Here is a 10,458-nt window from a genome sequence, read left to right as displayed (position 1 = left end):
TTTTACAACCATTTCCTTTAGTGACAGTAACCATTATAGGCAGCATGCACAGAAGAGGTCCCCAGCTTTGTTTAAAACAGCACAAACTTTAATGCCTTTTTAGAGACAGCACCATGGTCCATTTATGCTAGCTGAAGATCTGTCACTTCAACTTAAATTATTTGAAACTGTATTTAGAGAAAAAGCTATATCTGTTTGAAGTAGTTTAGCATTTATAAACGTAAGAGCTGGAAAGGATATCAGAATTGCTTGTTAAACCTCACCTGGGGGAAACAGGGATAATTCTGATGACCCTGCCCACAGGAACAGCTGCTGATAAATAGGGGATCAGCAGATAGTGAGGGTTAAGGTTAGTAAAAGGTAGAGCATGGAGCTCTGACCAGAGAGTCCCTGAAAAGAGACTGGCTGGAGGGATGAGAAGGCTGCAAAAAGAGTTCTCTTTTTCAGGTGAGTTCCCCATGAGGGAGTCTTGGGGAGGGGATGAACCTAAGGCTAGTGTTAGGATTAGGGCTGGGTGAGAGACAAAGCCTAGAGCTCCATCTGGCATAGAGCTGCAAAGGGTCTGCCAAAAGATGGTGTAAGTTGCAAAAACAGTTCTCCAAGGGGATCTTGTTCAGGGGAGGCATGACTGGGGGAATAGGGCTTTGGCTTAGTTATGGTCAATACTTGTGGTAAGGGTTAGGACAGGAGACAGGTAAAGCCTTAAACCCCATCTGGCATGGGGCTGCTGTGCAGTAGCCCAAAGGATGGTGAAGGATGAAAAGAGATTTCTCCACAGAGCTTGTTTACACTTGTGTCATAGCATAAGGATCAGCTGAGGCCAAGGCCAGGGCCTAGGGTTAGTGAGGAACTAAGTCTACAGCTGCATCAGGTGTGAGGCTGCAGACAGCTGCCACAGCATGGTATAGACTACAAAACCTTCTCCCCTAAAAGTTTTTTATTGTGTACTCTGGATAAGTTTCTTGGCATAGGGCTTCTGTGGCCTAGGCAAATATCATGGGAGAACACAGAGAGAAAGCCTAGAGTGGCAGGGGTGTGAGATTGCAAAGGGGCTGCCTAAGGCTGGTGTAGGCTGCAGTAGTTCTCCCTGGAGATTTTTCTGTGATTCTTGGGTAGGAGTCCTGAGCTAAGGCTTATTCATACTCAGTTTAGGAGAAATCTTAAGGTTAGTGCACCAGTAGTGATGGTGGTACAGGCATTTAAAATCAGCTCAATGCTTCTGACTTTGAAGAGCCAGATGTCTGGGTGCTTCTCTGGGCATGGAGTAGCCAACTCCAACTCTCTGCCCAGGCACTGTATTCTGATAGCTCTTCTTCATATGAAAGTATGAGGGGTCTGACCACTGAAACTCACTGCCATAAAATCTATTCTAGAGTCAGCAAAAATGAAAGCACAAGTATACTGTGATACCCGGCTGCCATTTTTTCAACCACCTCTTCCCATTACTCTTGTTGAAGGTGGCTTTTGGAAATACAATAGCAGCCAGTGTTTTCTCTACACTACTTTTGCTTCTTGACAATGCTGTTGATGTAATGTTAGGAATTTTGAAGAAGATAAATTGAAACTAGACAAGAGCAATCAGTATTTTAAACTAAGTTAATCCAAGAGGACCTACTAGAGCCAATTATTGTTGTCATGCCAGAGTAAGTTAATATAAATCACTGGGGTTACAGATAGGGCAAGCAGTATGAGAGAAGAAAGTTGCCTAGGACTCTCCTGTTCACAAAGTCTTTGTCATCTTTTTGGACCATGTGTCTGTTGCCTTCGTTGTCTCACTTGCCTTAGTGCTGTGAAACCTATGAAGTGCTGGGATGTGAAAGAGAGGATTCTGCTAGTTTGAGATGTGGAGCTGGAGTAAAGGCTCATGCAATGCAGCAAGGTTCAAGGTAGGGATGCTCACATCCAGCATGTAGGAATGCCAAATTCCCAGGTATAATTATGGAGGTGTTTGGGGTTGACTTTTGGGTATCTGATTTTTCTGAATCTGCTGGTATCTTTTGGAGCATTGATTGTATTGAGGTGTTAACTTACAGCGTAGTCACTTCTTGCACCAGTGGTGCAGTGATATTCTTCAACTGTTGGCCAGATATATAATAGCATTCTCTATAAAGTAGTCTGAAGGGATAACCATTTGGCTCCTTTCACTAGGCCTAACATTTCCCACACTTAAATATGAGCCTGTCTCTGTGTATATGCAAACCTGAGAGAATTTCTGGTGGTAAAATACATTGAAGGTGAACTTGGGTACTAGTGAACAGTAGTTCACTGTTGAATTACAAGAACTAATTTTTTTGGAACAACTTATAAAATGTTATATTTTGTTTGCAGTGTACTTTGAAATAACTTCAAAACCTTTCAATGGAAAAAAAAAAAAATCTGGTATTCACTTCAGGTTGTCTCAAGAAATGACCAGAGTCTACCTTAGAGCTTTGAGACCTGTTAAAAAAAACTTCATCAAAATCAGTGTATCTTGGTGAAATATTTTGGCTTTGACTTAATCAGTACTGTTATGGAATTGCTTTTAACTGAAAATGTCCGTATTAGTTTGGCACATCAGTAGAGGCGTCTTTAAGATGCCCATTTACACTGTGTATTTGTTTTTACGAGTTTAGAGATTATGATGCTCAAACACTTTAACACTCCAGATTCAAAGACTTTTTGAACTTCCTGCTCTGCACCGTTTCTATTCTTTCCTTTCAAGTGAAAAGTTAAAACTGTGTTTAACAAACGTACATCTGAAATTGGGAGATCTCCCTACAGGCTGCAGAGGTTGGCTTACGCAGGAAATGTTGTTTCCAGTAATTGAATATGGTGATATAATTTATAGCTGCTCAGCCACAAGTTTGAACAAATCAGACATAATGCTACTGATTAATTGGATTTTTTGTTTATCACAGTACCACAATCTTTAGGCAAAAGATGATAGCTCCCATTTTATTTAAAGCTTTCCAGAAGGCAAAAGGCTTCTGAGAATTGAATTCCTGGCTTCTCACATTGCTGCCAGTCAATGGGATGTCCTTCACACTGCAGAATTTGTAATGGCTTGCACAGCACCATATGCCCCACTGCTGAATCAGCCTGCATGCAGTGTATGCATGTGCATGCACATGAGCATTTGCACACACATCCATGACAACCGTTTGGTGATCTTCTCTTTTTGAAAGAAATAAAAAATATTTTTTTCAGTGTGAAGTGGGGAAGCAGCTCCTAGATTATTACAGTTGTTCTATTTGTAGGTGATTTGTGATTCATTTTTTTTTTTTTACCCACAACATTTAAGGCCTTCAAAAAAATAATTGCCGTGCTTGTGTTGCTTGTTCTGAAACAAGTGTGGTTGGCTCCAGTGAAGCAGAACAATGCTATGATAATCTATTATTGTTACTTTCTACATTTTAAGGTACTAGCCTTGTGTTTAGCACTGAATGAAACACAAGAGATAGTGCACAGACTATTGACTGTCTCTGAGCTCACTGCTCAAAGGCTGGGACAGAAGTAGGTTATTTGTTCAGTTCCTGCTGAGCATTGTAGCTCCATCCCAATGTCATAGGTACAGATGTTAAGGCCATTACTGGATTTGTCAAGCCCTTTGTCATATAGCTTATGGAGAAGGGAAATGACAACCTGGTCTGGGACCTAAGAAATTAAGCTGAGAAGTGAGAATTCTGGAATTTTTTCCTTTTATAAAGAAAGTGTGTGAGTGTCCTGGTACATGGTTTTGTAATCCCCAAATACAAAGCATTGTTAAAAAGCTAAACAGGAAAGCTTGATTTTCATGCAAAACCAAAGTAACACAAAGTCTGTGCAGATGCTGAGGGCTAGGTGGGCTGTCTTGCCATGAACGAGGAGGCTTCCCTGTAGCCTCTCAGTGACTTCTCATGCTGGTGGAGCAAGTGTGTGTGCAGTGCCAGGAGTGCACAGGTCTCACTATGAGACTTGGTAGCCTGCTCCTCCCCATGGTGTGGCTGTCATGGAGGATCCCAGGAGAGGTGAGGACTCTCTGGTTTGCTCGCAGGGAGCAACTGTTCTCAAGACTAAGCTACAGTGCCATAAATTAACCTGGTGATATCAGCCTGTTCTCTAAGCAGGGAGGGAAGAGATAAGGAAAAAAGATGGGTCTGTGGAAAGGTTTGTGTGAAGAAGGTGGAACTCAGTTCCATAATGGAAATAAACTAAGATGTTTACCATCCCCTATGACACTTCTCTTTGCTCCTTTCCTGTTCAGGCAGGGCCTTTTTGAAGTCTGTGGGGAGTCTTGCCACTGCTTTCACAGGATTTTGGATCAGGACCATCCAACTGTCTGTGCTGCTGACATATATCTGGACCTTACCTGTTGCTTTCAAGAAATGCGGTGCTGTGGCCTAGGACTGGCTGCTCAGGAGCATCGGTTTCCCGTAAAGGCTTGGAAATCACATAACGTGTTGTAGCTGCACAGCTGTGGTACAAATGATAAAGCACGGTGAAGTGAATGGGTAAACCCAGCAGCCCAGCATTTATGTGCATGTGTTGGGTTTGAGTTTATTTCAGCACAGGGATCTGTGCAGAGGAAGTGGCAGTGACACAGTCCTCTGGAAACTGGATCCCAGGCAGGAGCAGCCCATCCTGCTGAGCAAGGGCTGCTCTGATGTGTGAGCAGAGGCATGCCCCAGCCTTGCCCCATCGTGGTACAGGTCCCTTTTCAGCATGCAACAGCTTTAGTATGTGGCTCTGCTCTCTGTAGAGCAGACAATTGGGTGGTTTTGTACGGTATGGGGAGCAGGTTGAAGTTGCTAGCTTAGAGATCACAACTCTCCAGCAAAAAGAAACATTATAAGACCTTTATGATTATAAGTACATAGATGTATAAGTACAAACAGGCCTTTATGATTATAAGTACTGGGGAAGGGTTGGGGGGAAGAGTATTAGAATCATATTAATTCTTTTTCATGAGGAAAAAAATAAAAATAACAAGTGAGTTTTTGTTAATGGCTAAAAAAAGTGAGATCGATGGCTATCTAAATGTGGAATCGGACAGCACTTTAATACCCTCAAACTTATAAGTGAGACTTTGTCTTTCCTTAAAGTCAACTAAGGTGCTGGGTGTGCCAGCTGGGTGTTTCTGACCTTCTGCTCCAGGCTGTCTGGTGTTGAAGTATGCTGCTACAGTTTCTGCAAATTGCTTGTTCTGGCTTTGCAACATTCCTAGTTCAGAATTTTTCATGCTGATATTTCTGTGTGTCCTTTCTCAGATACTCTTTCTGGGGATTTTACTGGATTCTCCTGGGTTCAGGCCAGTCCAGCAGCCACTGAAGTAAAAAGACTATTTCTCTTTGGATGGACTCAGTTCTGACAAAGCTCACAACTGGTGAAACCTGCTTTGACTTCACAGAATAGTTGAGGTTGGAAGGGACCTATGGAGGTCCCCTGGCCCAACCCTACTCCTTAAGCAGGGCCACCCAGAACAGGCTGCCCAGGGCCATGTCCAGGCAGCTTTTGAAGATCTCCTAGGAGGAGACCCCACAGCCTCTCTGGGCAACCTGTGCCAGTGCTTAGTCACCCGCACAGTAAAGAAGTGTTCCTAGATGTTCAGAGGCAATGTCTTGTGTTCCAGTTTGTGCCTACTGCCTCTTGTCCTGGCACTGGGCACCACTGAAAACAGCCTGGCTCCATCCTACTTGCACCCTCCTTTCAGGTATTCAGACGCACTGATAAGATTTCCTCTGAGCTCCTCTTCCACAGGCTGAGCAGTCCTGGCGCTCTCAGCCTCTCCTCGTAGGAGAGATGCTCCAGTCCTGTGACCATCTTGGTAGTCCTGCTGTTAGACTCTTCCCAGTATGTCCATGTCTCTTGTACTGGGGGGCCTGAAAGTGGTCACTTCTTAGTGCTTCAGAGTGATGAATATGGAACTGTTGTTGATGGAGTACTGAGCTTATAGCGAGTTGAGCAGAACACACTTTTGTCTCACTATGTAAGAAGTGAAAGAACAAACAGAAGCATTCTAAGGTTAATGCTGTGCTCTGAGGCATGCTAAGGGCAGCACTGGACTGGGAGGACAAGAGAAACCTTTGCCTCCAGAGAGGAGAGTCTCCTTTTCCCTGAAAAGGCTCTGCTTCTGAGGAAAACCACGTGTAGAATAGGGACTGAATTGCTTAAATGGTTATGAGATAGCTGCATGCATTTCTCAGTCTTCTTCAGTGCTCACTGAGGCTGTTTGTTTTGAAGAACTGTGAGGGCCACCTCTGACCTCCGGAGGGCTGTAAGCAGACTGAACACTGGTATGTCATCCGGGATGGCACATACTTCAGAAGTGAAGGAAAATACTGTTACAGCCTCCACTCACTCTCACAGGAAGCTTAACATGCAACAGAAGCGTGTTGAATGTCCACTGAGGGATTTCTACAGAGGTGGTCACAGCTCCACTGGGAAGCATGATATGAGAGCGATGAATGTGCATTAGGCACGGCACTCAAGTAATGCAGGTGGGTAGCTGTGTTAAGGAGCAATATTTCCATCAACGCTCATACATCGCTGTGTACAGGGTGTATAGCCATTCAGGCTCCTCTTTAAGTAGCACATGGCTTGGCTTGTGAGCCAAAAGGTTGTGGCAGAAAGGGGAAAAAATTGCAGTTGTGTTTTGGTGTAATATCTACCTAGCGGTTTTAAGGTTTTTATCTATGTACTATCTGAGCACAGAGCTTCCAACCGTGGCCCTATGAATTATTGTCTCTCACAAGGTGTGGTTATGTTTTACAAGTAACCTTGTGCTGGCTGGCTGAAATATGAGCCCACAGCATTTAGACCAATAATACTGTACAAGTTGTAGTGTTTTCCTTAGACTCCTGGGTATCGGTTAGCTGCAAAGCTGCCAAAGGACATTCCACAGTCAAAGGAAATTGAGTGTAGGTGGGCAGCCCAGAGCCCAAGTGCATACTTTATAAGCTCTCAGTTGTTATACTTACGGGGTGAGTCACACAATAATCATCCTATTATCAAAATCACTGTTGGGTGTGTTGTTTTTTTAACTCAAATTTCATGTAAGAGTTGCCAATATTTTCCAGAGGCTTAAATTTTGAAACTGGGAGAAAATGAAGCAAAGCAATCTAGCTGACACATCTATGTGTGCAAATACTTCTTTAGTTGTACAGTTTTTTTTTTATTTTTAAGTGCCAAAAATATTTAAAAATAACTTCATATAATTAAAATAACTGAGGCTGAGGGACTCTGGCAGAAAAAAAGGATTTGGACATCCCTGTTGTCTGGTGGCAAATAGTCATTAAACAGCATTACACTGGTCTTCAGTGCTGGAGAACAAATGGCTTTCTAATGGGACAACATCACCAGCTGGGTGAGAAGGCAGTCACCTGCAGGAGGCATACATAAAATACTTATTGAACATATGCAAAATATTTTGCCCCCAGGGTTTGACCCAATCTGGTGTAAAATATATATATATAAATAAAAAATATATATGTAAATATATGTAAATTTATAGATAATATAAAATGTTTTATATATATATATACACACACACACATTGTTGTTATTCCTCAGTCAAACTCTCAAAGCAGAGAGCCTTTTCCAAAAGATCTCCTAGGGTAGGGCGCTATTTATGATGAATTCCTGATGCATTTTTGCCAAGTGCCTGGCCTGTGACAGCTGCCTCTGCTCTGTGCTGCCCTAGGCACCAATGTGTTTCTGTGGGGTTTGCTGATGCCACAAATGGGCCTGGAAAAAGCTCCTCAGAGACTTGGAAGGAGCTGTGTGGGCCTTGCACGTCCCCTTCTGCCTGAAACTTGTGCTGGTCCTTTTCCAGTGCCTGCTCTCCATGTTGTGCACAAGGAGGTCCCATCCCCTACAGTGAACAATCCCATGGCAAGGTTTCTGCCAAGGGATCCTCAGGTTTTCTATTTCCCCTGGGTTCATCTCCTGTGGTACTTCAGGTAGGGAAAGGGAGGAGGAATGCCTTGGTCGGGGATGTCTTCCAGCTCCTTCCCTCTCCTGTGACAGAAGAATTTTAACTTGGCCACTTAACTGAGGCCTTACCCAGCCCATTGCAGGCATGAGTCATGGGCCAGCACCAGCTGTCACTGCCTCCTCTGTCTGGGAGGAAATGGCTTGTAGTAAGAGAAGCAGAAACAGGAGGATAAAAGGCGTATCATCAATGACAGTCCTCTTGTTTCATTTGGTTACTTCTTGGATTAACCTGTTCTAAAAGCCATTAATATTCTGACAGCGTAAATGGGGAGAAACCTGTTTCATTTAAATGATGTTAGGACTTCATTCTCTACTGTGAAGCCATTCTTCCTGTTCTCTGCTTTGTCCTTCAAAAATATCCTGAAAAATCAAACCTCTTTACTCACATTGCATGGTCTCCATGTAGTCCTGCTGCTTTTTTTTTTTCCTAAACTACATGCCAGGGGAACAAAAAGGCTGTATAAATGCTATGTAGCCTGAAGACAAATGAGAAAATAGGTGCCCTCCCCACCCATGCACCCATCTCCATGCGTAGAAGCCCTGACCCAGAGGTGTCAGGCAGTGACTTGGTAACTTTGCTGCTGGAGCCAAGGGTCTTGCAGGCAACACTAATGCTGAGGAATGGGGAGCTGAAAGCTTTTTTCTTCTTCTGAAGATAAAAACCATTTCCAATAAGAGTAAGGTGGTACTTCTTAAGAAAGAAGTGATTTCTGTTTTTTTTGTTGTGCACATAGGCAGCACAGCAGGCCTTGGCTATGCATCAGGGTCCCTTAAGGGCTACCAATATTGGCTCAGCAACATCAAATCCATACCTGTGTGCCTTCTAAGCCTGTCCCCCCTTCGTTTTCTTCTAGTGTTCAGGGGGCTTATCAGCAGCCAGGAACTATTTTTGGAATAAAATGCCCTTCTTTTTGTAGCTCAGCCTCCCTTCTTCCTGTGGAAGCTGAAGTGTGCCAGGTGCTGCACAGCACAGGTGTCCTTTGGATGCTGCCTTTGGCATTGAGGGTCTTCCAGCCCCATGCGGTCACAGAGCATTTCCTGACATTGTGAACAGGAACAGCTATTTGTTTCATCATCTTCCACCTAAACCATCTTTTCCCACTGCTACTGCAAATTATGTTATTCTTCCAGAGGCTTCATTTCAGTGGTTCAGTGACCCGTGTATAAACTATCCTTTGTACCAAAATGCTTAAATGACTGCTTTGTGATTTGAAATAAGCAGTGACACAAAAATGCTAAACATTATCGGTTGTTGTTATTATTTCCTTCCTGTGGATCAGGAATGAATGAAACAGTTGTGATAAACAGGACCATGTTGCTCATGCCTTTTACTGCTAACTAATCTGAATCTCAGATGGGCATTTTTTCCCTTGCAGGAAAGACTGCTACCTGTCTGGCCAACTTGTGGCTTAAGTATTGCATTGTGTTTGTTACCTGTCCCCGTGGATTAAATCTGATGTGCTGTTTGCCAGCCCTCCACACCCAGCACTGTGCCTCGTTTTACATGCTGTATCCAAGCAGTGCTTTAAGTCATTACGTTTAGGGTTTGCCTGCCTCGCAGAGCCTAGCAAAGATGAATCAGCCTCTCCATACTACTGAAACTAATAAAAGCCTTTTCATTAACACGAATGGAAATTCAGTATTCTTCTGGTATGCTGCTGCAGATCCTGGATTCCTGCTGATTTTCAGGAGGACCAAATGGCACAAAGCCTCCCCAGAGTCAGGCGAAAGCAGGCACCTAACTTCTGTTGAAATGCACTGGAGTGAGACACATAATAGCTTTTGAAGGTCCTGTCCTTAGACTTGCTTCATTTCAGGGATTTGATGTGAAAGGTGCTATAGATGTGCAGCTCAGTACTATAAAAGTAGGAAGATGAATGTAATTGTTGTACATAGCCAGCTCAGCAGCTTCTGTTGTCCAATACCGTGTATCCAAGAGTGACCAAAACAACTCACCTCAAAGAAAGGTGCAAAAAAACCCACTGAACCAAGTTTAGGTTGTTAATGAATAATTGCTGCCAGCAATACTTTCTTCCTATATTTAATAGCTGACTAGTGCACTGAAATTTGTAGATGTACGCATCTTCTAAAACTCCCCTGCTGATTTGGAGGATGAATGTTTCTGGTCCTGGATGTTTTCTCCATAAGTGACTAATCTTTTCTCCCTGAGATGTTTATGTGGCCATGAAGTTGTGCCACTGAAACATATCCTGTTTTAAAAAAAAAAAAATCTGCTCGTGCAAAGCACATATGTATCCCCCTGATCATGAAGTGATCTGTGCTGGCAGAGCCCAGCAAGCCAAGTGAGGGCTGTGGGATGGGGAGTGGAGAAGTTCTTAGAGAACCGTGCTCCAGTTTCAGTCTTCCATGAAGTGACTCCTAAAAGCAGTGAACAGAGATGATTATTTTAAGAATTTCAAAAGACCCTTTATCTGTGTCCCTTTGAATAAATGTGATGTAGTTGTGTGTTGTCCCCCCCTTCCCACTTCCTGTAGTAATAATTGTGGG

At 43.4% G+C, this 10,458-nt stretch overlaps 1 long non-coding RNA gene across 3 annotated transcripts in view; it reads left to right on the top strand.

Annotated features, from left to right (window-relative positions):
- The first annotated feature begins 354 nt into the window (after positions 1 to 354).
- Positions 355 to 10,458, top strand: part of LOC308193071 — a 36,956-nt gene continuing 26,852 nt past the window's right edge. For all 3 annotated transcript variants that reach the window (XR_013949356.1, XR_013949357.1, XR_013949358.1), the window contains exon 1: positions 355 to 447. This is a non-coding gene — a long non-coding RNA (uncharacterized lncRNA). The remainder of the gene's footprint in view (positions 448 to 10,458) is intronic.

The sequence above is a fragment of the Anser brachyrhynchus genome (genome assembly GCF_964034855.1).
Source record: "Anser brachyrhynchus genome assembly, chromosome: 3".
Taxonomy (NCBI): Eukaryota; Metazoa; Chordata; class Aves; order Anseriformes; family Anatidae; genus Anser; species Anser brachyrhynchus.
This window is presented reverse-complemented; position numbering and strand designations above follow the sequence as displayed.